Source organism: Macaca fascicularis, chromosome 1, assembly GCF_037993035.2.
Source record: "Macaca fascicularis isolate 582-1 chromosome 1, T2T-MFA8v1.1".
Classification (NCBI taxonomy): Eukaryota; Metazoa; Chordata; class Mammalia; order Primates; family Cercopithecidae; genus Macaca; species Macaca fascicularis.
In genome coordinates this window covers 107,865,415-107,886,656 of record NC_088375.1, presented here as the reverse complement: position 1 = coordinate 107,886,656, position 21,242 = coordinate 107,865,415, and positions in this window count along the sequence as shown.

Genomic DNA, 21,242 nt, shown 5'->3' with positions numbered 1-21,242 from the left:
CACAAACCTGTGGTTCAAGGGAACAAAACCTAAGACACTACTTCAATTTTGTATTGGGTTTGACTTCAGGCCAATCCTTCTCTTTTTGGTAGAAGCTTTTTTTTTCTTTTTTAATTCAAGATGTGTTTTGGATATAAGGCCACCTTTCATCGAGAACCTCACATCCCTCCTGGGATGATAAAAGACCCTTTGTCTTTTCTAGCAAATCCTTTCTGGTATAAAGACCGCTGTCCTTCTGGTTTGAGTACTCTGGTTTCTACAGAATTTACCTTCTGTCTCTGAGGCATGTCTTTGCTGGTGAATTTACTTTTGTTTTTTCTGCACATCTAATTTAATATTTTGTTTGATCTGCATGTCTGGTTTAAAATTTTTGTGAACATTCTTATCTTAATTTGGTTATGTGCATCTGTAAGTGATTTGGCTTTTTTTCCCTTGCTTGTTTCTAAAAATCTTCTAAGAGCAAAAATAAACATTCTAAATGTTGGATACAGAATTATTAACTAAACACCACTAGAGCAGTCACCACCACTAAAACACTGATCTAAACTCCTGATGTTCTTTGATGCTACTTATGGGATTTTCTTTGCTCTCTAGAAATTAAGGAGAAATGGAGTGGGATTTTCAAACATGAAGATATGCCAGGTTTTCTGGGACTCCGGCTGGCTACATATTACTGACTCAGAGTAAAAATGGCCATTATTCAAAATTTCTTTTAAAAAACAATTAAACCCTGCAGCTATAAAGTTAACATGTACAGACTTCTAAATTATCTATGTCTCTAGGTGTTTTGTTTTGTTTTGTTTTGTTTTCTGCCTACTTGGAATCTGCTAAGTTTTCTGCTGGAGTTGAGAGAAAACTTTCTGCTTATGACATTCCAGCCAAGATTTTTAAAGTGCTCTTTAGAAGCTTTCAGATGAATAGCTTTACAAATTATAACAGCTTCATGGTAACTAACAGTCTAGATCTCTTTTGGAAATGTAAATTTATAACAGTCTGATGGTCCCAATGTGACTGACATTGTCAGTCATAATTCTGGTTGTTCTCTCTTAAAATGCTGTATGGGATAGAAATAACTAAATTTATTTTTTAATTTTGAACTTCTGTCAGATTTTTAACCATGGCTATTTCAAGTTTTTGTCATCCACAGCTATTGCTTTGGTTTTTCTCTAAAAGCATTTTCAATTGATTACATTTTAAAATTGTATTTCATGGAAAAGACTCTAACAAGTAGTCTTGAACACAGATTTCTGATAACTTTAAGATCAATGAACTAAATAAAATGTCTTCAAAACTCAAATGAAGAAACTGATGGGTTCATGAAACTGCTAAATAAGATAAAGCAGAACAAAATTAATTGCATAAGATTGAATAACTGATGAAGATAATGTTTTGATGACTTTTACTTGAAATGTTCCTTACTTACATGTTTTGTTTTACAGATTTCAGAAAATTTTCCTTTTGAGCTATCCATATGTTACAACAATTTGGTAAAGTATACTTTGTGAACAAAGGTGGAAATATTTGCTTTTTCTCCCTACTTGATTCCTCCAAAATTTAGAAACTATTCTTACTATGTTTTTAGCAATATGGTTATTTACATAAGTTCAATAAGAATCTGTTCTCTATTTATAACAGGATACAATTGGAAACATTGGTTATATTACCAAGGCTTTGACTAAAATATCATATTTGGGAATGTGCATGAAATGCCTGGCTTCAAAGGTTTACAGCCTTACAGTGAATGAGTAAAAATTGTCACTTCCTAGCAGGCCCAAGAAACTTAAGTCTAGCTCTGTTGCCCAGGCTAGAGTACAGTGGTGTGATCTCAGCTCACCACAACCTCCACCTCCCAGGCTCAAGCAATTCTTCTACCTCAGCCTCCCGAGTAGCTGGGACTACAGGCATGCGCGCCACCACACTCACACCACCATCCCCGGCTAATTTTTGTGTTTGTAGTAGAGACGGAGTTTCACTATATTGGCCAGGCTGGTCTTGAACTCCTGACATCAAGTAATCCGCCCACCTCAGCCTCCCAAAGTACTGGGATTACAGGCGTGAGCTATTGCACCTGGCCAAGACTATAGATAATATCTCAAGTCTGCCTTGATTTGACTTCCTAACTTCAAGAGATTTTTTTAATAAGGGATTTCCTATGTGGTTAGTGTATAGAGAAAAATTTATATTTCTAAAGAAAAGCTATAATATACCTGTTATTACACTGTAGTTTTGTGTGTTCTTTCTGTGTTCTTATTATCCATCTACAGACTAGACTAGATCCTGAATTCTTCTAGATTTCTCCAATCCAACTTTCCTCCATGGAATTACTAAAAATGATAACTTTTCTGTTTCTAAAGCCCTATCAGCAGAAACTAAATGACTTTTAAGAAACAAGTCTTATGCCTGACGTATAGGCCACCCAAAAAGTTCACAAAACCACCCGATGCATAACTAGAGACATTCAAACTGCAAGCCAGTACGAGAAGTTGATGTTTTCACTCTGTAGATAGCTTTTCTGAGGACATCTGAACAAGACTCTGTATCTTAATAAGACTCTAACCCCTCTTAATGCTATCTTTTACACTTGGCAGGATAATTATCATTTGATTTATTCTTTCAGTTGATTATATGTAAGCCTAGGATCCTGGCTCAAAATCATTATGCAAACTGAGATTGTCATATTAACATTTATTTTATTTGGGAATTTTCCCTTTTTAAACTTTGTGGCTGCTACTTGTTAAATTTTTGTAGAAGTACAACTATTAACAGAATAATACTGTTCCAACACTTTGAGATGATAGCAAAAGACTACAAAACAGATGAAATTGAACTTAATAATGGACTCCAGGTAGACTCAGCCTGAGGGCCACTCCCTTCAGAACTCCCTTGTTGCTCAAGTGTGGCTTAAAAAGTTTTGACACTGACTTCTAGCCACCATTCACTCCTTCCAATATGGGATGATATCAATAATCCAGGACAGGCCTTTTTTGGCACCAATGGACATCAAAAGCTAACTACAGGATGATTAATTAGTGCCGCTTTTGGAGAAAGATCTTGATAAAAATAAAAATAAAAACTCCCTAACAAACAGAGTAAGGGAAGCCCCTAAAGAGAAGGTTCTCATGCATAAATGCCTGATAACAAAAACAATCATGAAAGACTGCAAAAACCATGACTTGTACAAACGACATTGCAACCTTATGCAAAAAATACTTCTGTTGAGGACACTTGCCCAGCCTTGGACTGGCATCACCCTTATTATTAATCCTTGAAGCCAAGGATAACTATCTCACAATAATTATGTAATCATCCTCATTTTTTCTTTGAAAACCTTTGTCTTCCTTTTCTTCCCTGAATACGCACATAGTTTACTGTGGCACACATATTTTCATTGCAATGCCCTATTCCCAAATAAATATTATTTTCTTTTAGAAAGCCTCTCTGCGGCTGTTATTTAGGTTGACAGAGGACAATGGCAGCTAGCAAGGCCTATCTTGACTAATTCAGCTTCCAACCACAGCACAGAGGAAGATGTCCAAACTAATATGGGGAAAAAGTTAAAATTTCTACAATAGAGGGAATGTGGATATATTAATAACCCTATGCTAATTGGCATATACACTGCAGTGGACTGAATTGTGTCCCCTTCAAGATTCATATGTTGACACCCTAACCACCACTTTGATTATATTTGGAGATGAAGGCTTTGGGAGGTAATTAGGGTTAGATGAGGTCATGAGGATGGTACCCTGGTCTGATGGGATTACTGCTCTGATAAGAAGAAACACCAGAACTTGATCTTGCCTGCTCTCTCTCTCTCTTTCTCTATCTCTCTTTTTCTCTCAACACAGTGAGAAGGCAACCATCTGCAAACCAGAAAGAGAGCCCTCACCAGAACCCAATCATGCTGGCCCCCGATCTCAGACTGTCCATCCTCCAGAACTGTAAGAAAATAGATATCTGCTGTTAGAGCAACCTGTCTATGGTATTTTGTTATGGCAAAATGAGCAGACTAAATACATGGACTTTGTGACTACTTAGCAAATAACTAACATAAATTTGATAAATGAACAAACAAAAGACTTCCCTCAATTCTGTGGCCAGACCTATGAAAAGCAGCACTCGACAGTTCCCTTCAAAGCTGTTCCCTCTGTTGCTAAAGAAAGCATTTGGGGGTGATGAGTTCCTTGTTACATGGGCATGGAAAATCCTTTGGTGGATGGCAGTTAATAGGAGGTAGAAGCAAGTATGTGGAAATGTCTTTATTAAAAATATTTTTTAATTGTCAGATCTACCAAAAAACCAGTGTGATATGCCAGAAACAGCCCAAGAAGTGGAGTAAAAGAACTGGGTTGGGGACCCAGGGTCTCCAAGGTTTGACCTTGAACAGATCATCCAACCTATCTGAGCCTCCATAAAATGAAAGTAATAAAGCCCACATCACACAGCCACTGTGGAGCTCACAGCTACAAATCCCTGTCTATATGAATGGAAGTCATTGTTGCTTCATAGTCTCAACCCATCTGAAAGTCTCTGATGCAGTTTTCAGGTGCCACCTGCATCCCACACATGGCCAAGGGCCGACTTCACCTGCTCCCTGCTGGTGAACAGCAGCACTGCACCTCGTGTCTGACACTGGAGCCTCTGCAACCTGAAAGTTTACTGTTCCCTTCCACTCTAGCTGGTATTTGTCTTACTCAGTTGCAGTGTTGAACTGGTAGCCTTGTGTATATTCATTATTTTCTGACAAGGGTTTCCTGGGTTTAGTAATAATTTCCACACAAAAGAAGGTATAGAGTGTCCCTGTATCTCTATGGACATTAGCAGTAAATAAATAGCCTAGGCTAGATGAAAGTGCCCTGGCTTTGAAGTCAGACAGGCTTGAGTTTGCAGACCCTATCCCATGCCGTTAGCAACAAGGCCATCTTGGGCTTCCCACTGGCATTCATTGAGAGTTGTCACCTTTCTTAAGGCACTTAGTCTTCTAAGAAAATACCAAAATATTAAGAGAAGCAAAACAAACAGTTCACATGACTTCAAAGACTGTCACTCCATCACTGTGGAAACAGAGTTTCCCACAGCACCCATCTTATAGATACAGAGTAAGAAACTCAGGTTCAGAGAGATTAGCCAATCTATCCAAGGACACTAAGCTTATGTTTGTTTCTATCTTTATTATTGCTTATTTTAACTGAGATCATCACCTTCAACTTGACGAAAAGCCCATTATGGTAGAGGGAGAATGGGGAGATGCAGAGAGAAGGGGTGGAGGATACAACCGGGAAGTCATTTTCCACAGAGAAAGGCAATTCTGCTTCAAGGAGCCCCCAGCAGAGATTCCCAGTTTCCTTCTGGGGTCTAATTCAGCCTGAACTGCCCCTCCACTCCACTAGCCCCCAGAATGATCATCCAAGCCATTTCCATCTGAGGGTATCCTCTTTCCTTTATTCATGATGAAATTCATCTCTCATTTTCTCAAGCTGTTAAACTACTGACACAAACTATTAAGCAACAACCACATTCAAGAACGGGGCGAGACCCTGAAGACACAGATGAATGGCATGTTAATTTGATTGATCATTGGAGATGTGTTACAAAATCTAGACTTGCAGATTATACTAAGCAGTATAAAATCCAAGCCGACAGGAAGGGCTGTGGAGACAGCATGCTGCTTTTGGTTTGAATCTTGTCTCTGACCGCACCTTTTTACTCTTCTCTTTAGGTTTTTTCCTCCACCTGCTTGGCATGTCAAAATTTTCCAGGACTCTGTCTTTTTCTCTTTTTCCTCTACCTTTCCACAGATTATCTCATCATCATCATAGTTTTAATTTCCAATATATTGATAATGCTTGATATATCTGAAAGGCCCTGGCCTTTCCGGAGCCTAAGTTCCAGTGGAGAAACAAACAAATAAACCAATAATACCATTAGTTCATAACCACCTCCCAAAGTGTTTATTGATCATGTAGGGGCTGGGACAGCATCTCAGAATAAGACAGAATCTCAGCCTCCACAAAGCTTACAACTTCATGAGTGATGAAGAGAAGTAAGACAAAACCTTAGCACAGCATGAAAAGCAAGAGTTTTCAGGGCCTCTCATTAGGGACCTCTGCCTTGGAGGACTGAGAAGGAATAAACAGAAGACGTGATGTTTGTGCTGGGGTTTTAGGAACCATTAGGTTATCAGGCAGAGAAGCACATTCAGAGGCACTGATCTAAGAACAGGTTCTGGTGTATTCAGGAAACAGGTGTTCTGGTTGAGTCCAAGAGAACAACAGGGACAGGCAAAAGAGTGGATGTGGAAAAGGAGGTCTCAGTGATGCTGGCAAAGGGCCTGGTGCGTCAAAACAAGAAGTTTCTATTTTATGCCACGGTTAATAGGAACACAAGGGCCTGATAAGTCAGATGTGTTTTGTGTTTGATTGATTGCTTTGTTTTCACAGAAATATTACAATGTAAGTGGTATGAAAAATGAAAGGCAATAGTGTGATTAATGAAGCAACTGGGTGAGAATGATAAGAACATTAACTCAGGCCATGGCATGGAAAGAAAGGGAGGGACTACAGTCAGGAAACATTTCTGAGCTCAAAATCATAAGGCTGGCAACTAATTGGTTGTAAATAATCGATACTATATATATTGAGGACTATTATGCTCTTGGTTGCTATTAGGCATTTCATCTATATTATCTCATAATAATCTGCATTATCTTCACAATGGCCTTATAGGTTATGAACTTATACATCCCATTTTGCAGATCTGGAAACAAAAGCTTCGATTTGGCCCCAATTCCATCCACATCCAAAGTATAAGTGCTGAGCCGATAACTGCCTCCCACATTGAATGTGGATGAAGAGGAAGGGGGAAAGGTGACATGGAGTTTTCCAGTTTGGAAAAGGCTGTTGGAGAAAGGAGACACATTCACTGCTGGATATGTGAGAGCTGAGATGTCCACTGCAGAGCCCCACTGCACATATGGGCCTGAAGCTCAGAGAATGATCTTGGCTAGACCCATAGAATCAAGCATTATCAATATATTGAAAATTAAAACCAAGATGATGATGAGGCAATCTGTGGAAAGGTAGAGGAAAAAGAGAAAAGGACAGAGTTCTGGAAATTTTTGACATGCCAAGCAGGTGGAGGAACTAAAGAGGAGAGTAATAACGGGCAGTCAGAGACAAAATTCAAATCGGAAACAGCATGCTCTCCCCACAGCCCTTCCTGTCGGCTTAGATTTTCTCTGCCAAGGAAAGCTTACCATAATCTGCAAGCCTAGATTTTGTAACACAACTGCAATGATCAATCAAATTAACAAAAAACATATCTGACTTGTCCGCCCCTTGATGGGTCTCAGCTACCCGCAAGACAACATTTTTTATTTTATTTTATTTTATTTTATTTAGACATTGTCTCATTGTGTCACTCACGCTGGAGTGCAGTGGCACAAACTTGGCTCACTGCAACCTCTGCCTCCCAGATTCAAGCGATTCTCCTGTCTCAGCCTCCCTAGTAGCTAGGACTATAGGCACATGTCACCAGGCCCAACTAAATTTTTTTTTTTTTTTTTTTTTTTGTATTTTTAGTAGAGACAGGGTTTCGCCATATTGGTCAGTCTGGTCTCAAACTCCTGACCTCAGGTGATCCACCCGCTTCGGTCTCCCAAAGTGCTGGAATTACAGGCAGGAGCCACCATGCCCGGCCCCAGGACAACATTTTAATGAAAACATTGAAGTTCTGCCAGTCTAGGGCTGACCTCTCAGAAATGACCCTTTTCACACTTCTCCTTGCAGAAAAGTTTTTATTTCTATACTTAGAACAAACCCCTGCAAATAAGAAAACAGTTTTCCGCAGTGCCATACAGAATGCTGTCAAAATGTGTTTCAAAATCCCAACAGGTCACTCTTGCATATTCACTCCTTCAGAATGCTGGAATAAATGAAGCAGGCTGACTTTTTTCACAGAAACCCTTTTGCTTTCCACAGCCATGGCCAATCACCAATCACACATCTCAGCTATGGGACTGTCTAGATCAGTCATGCCCAATAAGAGTATAATGTGAGCCACCAATGACAGCCCCAGAAACACAGACATACAGATTAGAAAGGAAGAAATAGAACTGCCTGTGTTCACAAATGATAGGATTGTCTATGAAGAAAATCCCAAAGAACTGACCAAAACAATACCTGGAACTAATAAGTACAGCAAGGCCACAGGATACAAGTTTCACAGACAAAAGTCAATTGCTCTCCTATATACTAGTAATGAACAGTTGAAATGTGAAAGTTCAAATAATACAATTTATAATAGTACCAAAAACAATAAAATACTTAGGTATAAATCTAACTAAAGGCTGGGTGTGTGTGGTGGCTCACGCCTGTAATCCCAGCACTTTGGGATGTGAAGGCTGGAGGATTACTTGAGCCCAGGAGTTTGAGACCAGCCTGGGCAACATAGTCAGACCCCACCTCTACAAAAACAAAAGTAAATAAATAAATAAATATCGTACTAAAGATGTACAGGATTTATATGCAGAAAACTACAAAACTTTGATGAAATAAAGAAAATCTAAATAAATGGAGAGATATATTCTGTGTTCAGAGATTAGAAGACACAGTACTGTTAAGATGTCAACCCACCCAAATTAATCTATAGATTTAATGCAATCCCAATCAAAATCCCAGCAAGCTATTTTGTAGATCTTGACAGAATGATTCTAAAATTTATATGAAAAGGCAAAAGACCTAGAATAACACAGTACTGCAGGACACAAACAAAGTTGGAAGATTCACATCACCTGATTTCAAGACTTGCTATAAAGCTATAGTAATAAATATTGTGTGGTATTGGTGAAAGAATAGACATATATATCAATGGAGAGCCCATTGGGCCCCAGTCAACTTACCTTTAATAAAGGAACAAAGAAAATGAGTCATTTTAAGAAATTGTGCTGAAATCATTGGGTGACCTATTTAAAAAACTGAACTAGACATAGACTTTACACCCTTCACAAAAATGAAAAAAAAGATCATAGACGTAAATGTAAAATGTAAAACTATACAGCTTCTAGAAGAAAACATAGGAGGAAATCTAGGTAACGTTGGGTATGATAATGAGTTCTGAAATACAACACCAAAAGCACAAGTCATGAAAGAAAAATTAATAAATTGGACTTCATTAAAATTAATAACTTCTGCTCTGCAAGTGGTAATGTTAAGAGAATGAAGAGACAAGCCATAGACTTGGAAAAATATTTGTAAAACACAACCTAATAAAGCACTTATATCCAAAATATGCAAAGATCTCTTAACACTCAACAATAAAACAAAAACAAACAACTCAATTACAAAACGGTCAAAATATTTAAGCAGACATCTCACTAAATAAGAAATGCAGATGGCAAACAAGCATATGAAAAGATGCTAAATATAATTTGTCACTAGGGAATTCCAAATTAAAATAACAATGAGATATTATTATGCATCTATGAGAATGGTCAGGATCCAGAAAGCTGATGATACCAAATGCGGGTAAGGATGCGGAGCAACAGGAACTATCATTTGTTGCTAGTGAATACAAAATGGTATAGCTCTTTGGGGAGATAGTTTGGAAGTTTTTTACAAACTAAACCTAGTCTTACCACATGATCCAGTAATCATACTTCTAAGAATCTACCCAACTGATTTGAGAACTTAGGTCCACAAAAATGTGCATGCAAGTATTTATAACATTTGTGCCATTGACTAAAGGTGGTGACATTTTCATCACATATCAAAGGGTACACACTATCAACATGCCATCACTATTGGGTTGACCTGGATCATCTGGCAATGTAGCATTAGTCAGGTTTCTCCACTGTAAAGTTACTTTTATTCCCCTTTTTGCACACGGCACTCTTTGGACGGAAGTCTCATGTGCAATCCACACTTAAGGAGTGGAGAGTTATGTTCTACTTTCTTCAGGGCAAAGGATCTATGTAAATTATTTGGAATACTTTTTTCTCTTCTCTTCCATTTATTTATTTATTCAATTATTTGTTTATATTAGTATGGAGTCATGGATGTTTATTTTATACTCTAGGTTATAATCCAATACTAATTCATTTATGTTCTTGTTCAAATTGTTTCATTTTGGCCGTTAAGAATTCTTTCAGTTGGCTCTTGTATTTTTCAGTTGGCTCTTGTATCCACCATTTTACTATTACTATTTTTGAGTAGTGCCTTACTTATTGGTACTATAAGAGGTTCCAAACTTATATTGTATATTTCTTCCCAATCCTAGAGTCAGCCATTTCTCCAAGAAGCTTTGGTTTATTTCTTAGAGAATGGTATTAGAAACCAAGATCTGGCTACTAGATGTGCTCATTGCTATCTCTGCACTCTTTCTCCTGAAAGTCCATAACCCCATTCTCATCATGAGAAAGATTAGACAAATCCCAATTGAGGGACATTTTACAAAATGCCTGACCAGTAATTCTCAACATTGTCAAAGTCATCCACAACAAAGGATGTCCCAGAAGCCATCATAACCAGGAGAAGCCTAAGAAGACATGACGACCAAATACCTGGTGCCATCACTCAGAGAAAGCAGAGAAAGCAGATGGAGAGGATCCTTATGATGGGGGAGGGAAAGGAGCCCTTAAGGAAAACAATGAAAGACAAGAAGAAAGAAATCTGAAAGGTGTATTGACACCAGAACCACAGAAAATGAAAGGTTTCAAAAATATGTAAAAAATAATGAGGTGTGTCAGATACAGTAAAGACTGTAAGAAGAGGAGTGAGTGACAACTGTCCCCTTGGACTTGGCTTTTACAGTGTCCTTAGGAAACCAAGTAAGAGCAATTCTAGTGGAGTAGCGCCAAGTGGGGGTAAGGGCAGAACTGTAGTGCAGAGTAAATAGTGAGAAAGAGAATAATCTTTCTAGAGATGTGAGTGAAAAGAATAAAAAAGAGATTAGAAAGTAACTAAAGAGAGCAGTGGAGTTAAAACAGATTTATTTTTGTTGTTTTGTCCAAGTTGTTTCAGGATGAAAGAATCTTGAGTATCTTTATAAACTGTGAGTATGAAGAGAGAGAAGATAGTATGTGAAGATGCATTAAACAAATTCATTTTACAAATATTTTTTGGATTCTTACTATGTACAAGAACATTTTTTTGAGATGTCTATGTTCAGCAGAAAACAAAACAGCTGAAAATCCCTACTCTCCACAGAGCTGACATTCTAGTTGGGGGAGATAAACAAGATAAATGAGTAAATACATTGTATGAAAGAGGGTGCAATAAAGCAAAGAAAGGAGACAGTGCTGGAAGGAAGGGGTGTTGCATTTGTGGGTGGGGTGACCAGGGAAAGTCTCATTGAGAAAGTGGCATTTGAGTAAGAGCCTGAAGAATATGAGAGAGAGGGCTATGTGAGTGTCTGAGGGAAAAGCACCGCAGGCAGAGGGAACAGCAAATCGAAGACACTGAGGCAGAAGCCTGCCTGGAATGGTCAAGGAACACCAAAGAAGCCAGTGAGGCTGGAGCAATGAGAGAGGGAAGAAAGAGTAGAAGGTGTGGTCAGAGGCAAAATGAGAAGCTGGATCGTGTAGGACCTTTCAGGTCATAGTAACAACCTTGGCTCTTATTGTGAGTGACATGGGGAGCCATTAGAGGGTCTTGAGCAGAGGAGAGACAGGATCTGACATGGATTTTAACCAGATCTCCCTGGCTTCTGTGTTGAGAATAGACTGAAGGGCTGAAGGATGTCAGAATCAGAGGGACCAATTAAGAGGCTATTGCAGCACTTCATGTAAAAGATGATGCTGACTTGGACCAGAGTAGCAGCAAGGGAGGGTGTGAGAAGTGGCTGAAATAATATATTTTTAAGGCAGAGCCAGCCAGATGAGGGGAATGGGAGAAAGGAAGGAATCAGTGGCTTTTTGTCATTTGGCTATGGATCATGAAGCTCCATGCAGGCTCCACAGCTTGAATCAAGTATAAGAGTCCTTCCATGTGTCACCCTTGGCTTACTATATAAACACCACACTGTTACCCACATGCGTGGTTCAGTATTAGGGTGGTGTGCCCAAAGTTCACCTGGAGAGCTAAGGGTGGGCTCAGGGTCAGTTGGCCGCAGTACCAGGCCTGACAGTGGAATTGCCATTTACTGATTTGTCCTGAGAGTGGAAGTGTCGCTTACTGAGCTGAGGAAGACTGTGGTAGGAGAGCTCTTGAGGCAAGATCAGGAGTTTGGCTTTGGGCATGTATTAGATGTTCTATGACACACAAACGTGGAGAGATAAATACATGGCAGAATTTGAACCTGTATTAAAGAAAAACATGGTCAGGTGCAGTGGCTCACACCTATAATTGTAGCACTTTGGGAGGCCGAGGTGGGCAGATCACCTGAGGTCAGGAGTTCGAGACCAGCCTGGTCAACAACGTGAAACCCTATCTCTACTAAAAATACAAAAATTAGCCAGGTGTGGTGATGGACACCTGTAATCCCAGCTATTCGGGAGGCTGAGGCAGGAGAATCGCTTGAACCTGACAGACGGAGGTTGCAGTGAGCTAAGATTGCACCACTGCACTCCAGCCTGGGTGACAGAGCGAGACTCTGTCTCAAAAAAAAAAAAAAAAAAGTTTCCACTGTAAATATAAATTTAGGAGGTAAAGGTGATGAGTTTAAAAAGAGAGCTCAAGGAACATGAACAGGATGGGATCGAGGGACGGAGTGAAAAATTGACCTTCTGAAGCTGATGACAAGGAAGCTTTGGGAATGTGGTTGCAAGAACATTTGCAAGGTTGCAGGAAGTGGAGTGAGATCCTGACAGATGGCCTCAATTTTCTCTGCTGAGCTGTAGGGGGTTGGGAAGGAAGCTTTGGGAAAGAGGTAAAATGTGGGCACGAATATACATGAGGATAGTGCTAGCAGGAGCCTAGACAGGTAGGAGACTTGTCCCAAGGCAGTGCTGGGGCCCCAGCCTGCAGGCAGGGGAGGCTTAGTTCCTCTGAACTCCAACTCTTGGGACAGACAGCCTCACTACTCTGGCCCCTGATGTACCAAGAGCAGTTTTGTGGCCAGAAGTACCAGGATGCCAACCCCCTGACCCACCCGTGTAGCAAGCAACTGTCCCAGCAGGTTTGCATCTCCAGCCATTCTCCCGTCCTTTCTGTGCCTGTACCTGCTCGGTGCCCCGCCTCTTCACCAGGCAGGTCTGGGCAATGGCTCAGCTAAGGGCGCTCCAACTCCACACCCACCAGGGTTGGCCCAACCCTAGCCCTGACCATGGAGCCAGCTCACCTGCACCACCTACTGGCAAGGCACGGCAGGACTCCAGCGCCCTTCTGCTGCTATTCCCCAACCCCCCTTCCACACCAACAGCCCCTGGGACTTAGGGCTCACAATAGGACTCAGACTCCAAAGCATTTCAGACCTGGCAAATGCCCAGGTCACCAGTTGCAACCCCACTGTTTTACAAAAGAAGATACTGAAGCTATTCGTTCATTCCACAAATATTTATGGAGCTACCATTATGTGATGGTGTACCTGGCATCACTCAGGAGCTAGGGATGCACTGGGGAGGTCCTGCCCTCATAAATGGAACAGGTCATTGAGGAAGACAGATATAAAATAAATAGCCACAGAATTAAAGATACAGCTTTAAATGGTGCAACGTTGGAAAGGGAAAAGTTTATGAATGAATTTATGGCTGGCAGGAAGGAGGGCTCCTCTCTGAAGACATGACCTTAAGACTGGAAACTGAAGGTTGAATATAAATTGGCCAGAAAAAGAAATGAAGGTGGGAGAAACATTCCAGACAGAGGAAACAGTATGTGAGAAGGCCCTGATGTCCACAGCCTATGAACAGAGGGCCCTGTCAACAACAGGGCTCCAGGGCTCTGTCTCACCTCATGGGGAGAAGAGCCTGTAAGGCACACATCTGTTCCCTGGTGGGCCCCTCCCTCCCTCATCTCCCTCATCTCTAAATGAAAGCCTCCCTAAGGGAAGGCAATATTGCTTGCTCTTACTTTAATCAGTTTGAACATATGTATTTTATCCCTCAACTTCATAATATTATGAGTTCTTCCTTCTTCCTTTAGATAGCAACCCAGAGAATTTCACTGTTGCCCAAATTTGACAGAATAGCAAACCAAGAAGGTTGATCAAGTATCCTTGGCTTCACTGAAACTAGCATCTAAACCAAGACTCCCTGTGCTTTTAAATAACAACACACCTTTAACTTCCTTAAACACCAGAGGGCTATGCATCATGAAGCTCCATGAAAGCTCCACAGCATGAATCAAGCATAAGAGTCCTTTCACATGTCACCTTTGCCTTACTATATGAACACCACACTGTTACCCACATGCGTGGTTCAGTATTAGGGTGGTGTGCCCAAAGTTCACTTGGACAGCTAAGTGCCGGCTCGGGGTCAGTTGGCCACAATACCAGAAGATGCACCCCTGAAACATGAACCTCATCACCTGTGTGTAAAAAGACTAAGAGAAGAAAGGCAAGTAAGAATGGAGTTAAGGGATATTCTTGCCTTTCAGGGAAAGTCAATAATGAAAATTCCAGATTTGGGATCCAAATTGGTGATAAATGAATATTGGTGATAAATGAAATGATTGTGGGTATTCAGTAAGGAAAATTGACTAATTCATAATAATGAGCAGTGGTGTTGGTACCACACACACACATACAAACACACACACATCAGCCATGATTCCTCGTTCCCTCAGCAGTCACAGAATTACCACGATTGGATGATAGATAGTACCTGTCAGTGCTCTTGTGGGCGGTGCAATGAACAAAAGCAGAGACTTGTGGCTAATGGATTACTGTCAGCCTGGAGGTAGATCTCTGCAAAACCTACACAAGGCTATGGTGGTGTGGGGAAACAGACACTACCTAAGCTGAGTCTGTTATTCATGTATAAAGTTGGGGGGATAATAGTGCCCTCCTCACAGGGTTCTCGTGAAGGTCAAATGGAGTGATCTATGCAAAAGTTCCTAATACTCATTGCCCAATACATGTGGATATTTGGGGCATGGGTGTTAATGAAGGATTTGAATAAAAATGCTGGGCCAGGGGTAATCCCAACACTTTGGAAGGCCAAGGTGGGTGGAGCCCTTGAGCCCAGGAGACCAAGGAGCCCTTCAAGACCAGCCTGGGCAACATGGTGAAACCTTGTCTTTACCAAATACAAAAATTAGCCAAGCATGGTGGTGCACACCTATAGTACCAGCTAATCAGGAGGCTGAGGTGGGAGAATGGCTCGAGCCCAGGAGGTCAAGGCTGCAGTGAGCTGAGACCGTGCCACTGCACTCTAGCCTGGGTGACAGAGTGAGACCCTGTCTCAAAAAAAAAAAAAAAAAAAAAAAACCTGAAGATGAAGTGAGCAATGACACGTAGAGGATGACAACATCAAAATTCAAAAAGATTTCAACAGATTTGAACTAAAGGGAACACCACTAATACAACACTAACTCAAGACAAACCACAGTCTTGCAGTTAGGTTGAAAAACAGGCCTGGTGAAGATAGGAAGTGGTGAGAGGTGGGTTAATAACAATCATGATGAAGTGGAGGCTGACGGCATGATGCGGTGGCCAGACAGGTAAAGCAATCTTGGGCTACATTGCTATGGCCAGGGTTGTTATTATCGCATGAATTCAGAGCTACAGCATTTACAGAGGGCTTCACTTGTACCACCTATTAATTGAAGAATATTGTTAGATCAAGGGAAGTGATTACTCCAATGAACGCTGAGTCAGGGAATCCCTGGAATTTTGTCTTCTGCCAGTCACTAAGTGTAAAAGGAATATAAGTAACCAAAAATCCAGTGTAATATGGGCAAGGGAACAAAAACCCAGCTCAGCATTGACACGCACTAGCTATGCGACCTTAAGGAATTGACTTCATCTCTCCAAGCTGAGCCTTGGTTTCTTCAACAGAATGGCAGTTCCTGCCCTATAGAGCTGTCTTGAGGATCAGATGAAATCCCATATACCATGTGCCTACCACAGAGTCTGCAAGCAGAAAAGACAGTCCATTGTCATTAGGCTCTCAGCCCTCTCAATTATCCACTTATGGGTATCTGCTCTGTAGGTCTGCTGGAACCTGGTTTCATTTCACATCAGTTTCCTTTTCACCCCTTTGTCATTACACACTGGGCCCTTCCCCCATCCTCACCCCAGTCGGAGCTGAGTGGGGACAGACCCAGACAAAGCCACTGTACTTGCCCCCTTCCCCAAGACATGCCAATGGACTATCACGGCACATGTTCCCCAGACCTGAGGTTCAGCATGTCCAAAATGCTGACGGAGCACCAGCTACACACCAGGACTAGGTATGTAGCATCAGTGTGCTAAAGGTGGTTCCTGCTTTCACAGAGCTTATAATCTAGTGGGAAACACAGATGATTGAAACATGTATACACGCACAGAGAGAAAAACACATAAATAAGTAATTACAAGTGAACAGAGTAGAGGGAAATCCTAATTTGGGGACCTCAAGAGCTAGACTCTTAGATGAAGTGGCACATGAGCTGAGCACTGAAGAGAGAAGAGGAAACTCCCCAGCTCCCCTTCCAGACAGGCAGCTGTTTCACTTTTGGGTACCAGAGGGCTCTCAGCCACTCTGAGAGGGAGCCCCAGCTCTCCACCCATGGGGTGACATTCTTACTCCAGCCTACCATGGAAAGTTCCCAAGACGTCCCTGCCACACCTCCTGGGAGCTCCACCCCTGCCCACCAGTCCTTCCACCTAATAACACCTTCCCCTCTTCCAGGGCCAGGCTCTAATTAACGCCCCACCCGATGGAACCTGCTGGGCCAGAAACACACTGGGTGTGCTCCCAAATGCATACCTTGCCCAGAGCCACCCTGCCCCTGGCCTTCTGACCCTCTCCTCCCACTCCCAGCACCCCCGCCCTGGGGCAGGGTGTGGAGATGATTTTCAGGGCACAGCATGGAGATAATTTGTGGATGTCTACTGTACTGAGTCTCAGACGCGCTTCCCCCACTAATCCTTTCACACTGCCATATTCTAGATGTTGGTGAAAGAGAAGAGAAAGAATAAAGACAGGGACGAACAGGAGCAGACAGACAGAAAACAAGGAGCATGAAGAGACAGGCAGGGAGGCAGCGTGAGAGAAAAGAACAAAGAGGCTGAGAGGGAGGGGAGGGAGGCACAGACAGACACAAGACACAATGGTGGAAAGAAAAAAGCCCACAACATGGAGAGGAAGAGCCCAGGAAGCATGGGGAAGGGTGGTAGGAAGCTCAGGAAGAAAGGTTTTCCTAAGTCAGCCAGTCGGAAGAAAGCCACCGCCAGGGGAGCAACTGCAGCCGCGACTCCCGCCCAGCCACCCACTCTCCACCCCCACCCACTCCTCCCCACCCACGCCCAGCCCCAGAGGCTGCATCCACCACAGTGAGGGGTCACAGGAGCCTCCACAGAGGCAGGGTGGAGGGCATTGGTGCTGGAGAAGACAGAATGTCTCCTCCAAATCTCACCAGCAGAGGGGAAGCCGCCAGAGGGTAAGGGCCAAGGATGGCCTGGCATTAAGAGGGAGTTCCCTGTGAGAAATCTGTGGAGGCTCAGCTGTGGAGACACTGGAATTTTCCACTCTGCGACAAGCGTCTGAGACCAGCTGAGGGAAACACTGCCTCTGCCCAACCCACCCTGGCTTTCCTCCTACAGACGCTTAGGTGGCCCCGGCAGTGTGCCAGGCCTTGTGCTGGCCCAGGAGAGGGAGTGAGGGAAGCAGGTGCAGCCTTCGGGGAGTCCAGGCCGGCAGGGAGAAGGCACGCGGGCAGCAAAGAGACACTATGAGGCCGGGGCCAAGTCCATGGGCGCCTGCGGTGGGAGACGCCATTTCTAGTTTGGAGAAGCAGGTTCTGGAAGATCAAGCCTTTGAAAAGCAGCTAGAAAAAAAAAAAAAAAAATCACCTACCCGGGAGGCTAAGGCAAGAGAACGGCGTGAACCCAGGAGGCAGAGCTTGCAGTGAGCCAAGATTGCACCACTGAACGCCAGCCTGGGCCACAGAGCAAGACTCCGTCTCAAAAAAAAAAAAAAAAAAAAGGTGGCGGGGAGTTGGAGAGGTCAAGAGAGGGCAAGTTATGCAGACAAAGGCAGGAACATGGGAAAGCCCAGAGTGTGAGACTGCAAGTGACCCGCACGGGCTTGTTCTGTGGGAAAGAGACTGTGGAGGCCCTCACTGGCATACTCGTGTATTGTTAGTTGACTCAGTGGGAAAGGAGAGGCCATACCATGATTTTAGCAGAGGAGAGATAGGAATCATGCCGTGCCTCAGCCTCGGAATCTGGATGCTCCTTCCTCTACTTAACTCACCGGGCGAACTTGAACAGGTCATCTACCTCCTTCCGGTTCAGTGTTCGGTGAAACAGGAGGCTTTAACCAGACTGATATTCACTATGCTGGAACCAAAGAAAACTTTGGAATCTTTTTTTCCCAGCGTATAATCGTGAACAACCACTGAGTCAATGAGCTCTGGGCCCTTCCCACCCTGACGATGCCAGGGGCCATGAAGGGGCTGTGCCCCCTCCTTCACCGTTGGCTCCTTCAAACCTGCCCCACCCACTTGCAGGCCTGTCTGGTTCCTCCTTGCTCATCACAAAGTCTGGGCACAACCTGCAGCAATTTTCCCCAGGCAGCTGCCATTGATGCCCACGAAGGCACATCCTTCCTGCCCCTCACACAGGAGTAATAGCAACAATCACACGCCTCACCCGATGCCAGTGGTATGGTTCTCCAATGCTGAGCACGAGTTCTCAGACCCTTACACCTGATCATTCATTTAATCCTCACGACAATCCTCTGAGGTGGGTGTTAGTACTGCCCCTCACTCTAAATGATTAAGGGGAAGCTGGGAAGAATTTCTGTATAAAAAGACACAGGAGAAGCAAACTGCCTGGAATAAGCTGCCTTGAATTTGCCTTGAAAGAGCGTTTGCTGGTCAGGCGCAGTGGCTCAGGCCTGTAACCCCAGCACTTTGGGAGGCCAAGGCAGGTGGATCACAAGATCAAGAGATCGACACCATCCTGGCCAACATAGTGAAACCCCATCTCTACTAGAAATACAAAAATTAGTCCATCTCAAGTAAAAAAAAAAAAAGAAAGAGCATTTGCTGGTTGAGTGCTCTGATTTTATTTAGTATGTTTAAGATCAATAAAAGTAGATACTTTGGGAAAAACAATAATCCAGACCATGCAGTTTTTGTTTTTTGTTGTTTTTGTTTATTTGTTTGTTTTTTTGAGACCGAGTCTTGCTCTGTCACCCAGGCTGGAGTGCAATGGCACTATCTCAGCTCACTGCAACCTCCACCTCTCAGGTTCAAGCAATTCTCCTGTCTCCGCCTTATGAGTAGGTGGGACTACAAGTGCCTGCCACCACGCCTGGTTAATTTTTGTGTTTTTAGTAGAGATGGAGTTTCACCTTTTTGGTCAGGCTGGTCTTGAACTCCTGATCTCAGGTGATCCACCCACCTCAGCCTCCCAAAGTGCTGGGATTACAGGCATGAGCCACCGTGCCCAGCCAATATTGTTGTTTTGAGGACTTCATGAGTGCTGATAGAGATGGGGAGTCTACAGTCTCTTCCAAAGTTCATAAGGGATGGGGGTTGGGGAGGGAGGTTAATGAGTCCCTAAGGCCTGGGAATGGTGTTTAAATCAAAAGGAGGAGACCGTCTATTTTGGAGGATTATAAGGAAGGCCAAGAATTATAAGGATACCTTTCTCATGAAACCATTTCTCAGCATCTCAGTCTACCCCTTTGGCTACTTCCTGCATGAGGGAGTGTTAAACTCACCGCTGCTGGGGAAGGTTCCTCTGGGAAACCTGTGCCTACTCCCCACCCCTCCACCAGAAAGGGGCCAGCAGGAGTGTCACTTCTTACTGCAGGAGGAAGACCTTTCACTACACGAGTTCTCCTGGAGCCACCTTCCTCTGATTGTACAAATGGGGCAAGGGTTCTGAGTCTCCCTGGGCTTATGTGACCCTCTAGACAAACCATTCTTCTCCTGCTTACATAACCAGGATGCCATAGGGCAAATGACAAATGGACAGAATCAATCTAATGAGATCGGAGGGACTGTTTTGAAAGCATAGAGCTGGCCGGGCGCGGTGGCTCACGCCTGTAATCCCAGCACTTTGGGAGGCCAAGGCGGGTGGATCACGAGGTCAGGAGATCGCGACCACCCTGGCTAACATGGTGAAACACCATCTCTACTAAAAATACAAAAAATTAGCCGGGCATAGTGGCGGGCACCTGTAGTCCCAGCTACTTAAGAGGCTGAGGCAGGAGAATGGCGTGAACCAGGAGGCGGAGTTTGCAGTGAGCCGAGAGTGCGCCACTGCACTCTAACCTGGGCAACACAGCGAGACTCCATATCAAAAAAAAAAAAAAAACCACACAGAACTGTATACAGATTAGGCTGTTAAAGCCTGCCTTGTAAGAGATGTGAAACACTCTAGAAGCAAAGACACAGCATCAGGACTCAAAACATGTACAGGGGGAAGAAAGCCCATGTTTCTGGCTCCCCTTCTTCCTAATCCCCCCAACTGACTGACAAACCCTCATCTTGGCCAAGGGTATTCCAAAGGAAACCTGAAAATCTAGTTCAGGCCATGTTGGGAAGTGAGGTCAGACATGGCTCATTATACCCTCCTCCCTTAGGGATTCAGGCACAACTGACCAGTATTAACCTTAAAACAGAGATCTTAAGACTGACCAAACAGACTGTTGCAAAAAGATATCAACATGACAGGTAGCAGGCCCTAAAAGAAATTGAAGTATTTTACCCCAAACTATACTTATTTGACATATTTTGAAATGGCCCTGTAATGCTGTCTCTTGTGGGGAAAATTCCCATTCTATAGAGAATTCTCTTCCCTCTCCAGGTCTTTTCCCTGATCCAGGAGATAATTGACAGAAGAGTCTGGCACCTTTTAGGTCTGATGAGAGCTCTACAGCCTGCTACCTGGAGGTTGCATGTGCATGATAAACTGTGGTCTCCACAACCCCCATCTTAACCCAGACATTCCTTTCTATTGGTTCGAGGTCTTTAGATAATAACTCTTTCAACCAATTGCCAATCAGAAAATCTTTGAATCCACTTATAACTTGGACGCCCTCCCGCCGCCCACCCACCTCCTGCTTGGAGTTGTCCTACCTTTCCAGTGAAAACAATATGCATCTCACATGTATCGACTGATGTCTCATGTCTCCCTAAAATATATAAAAC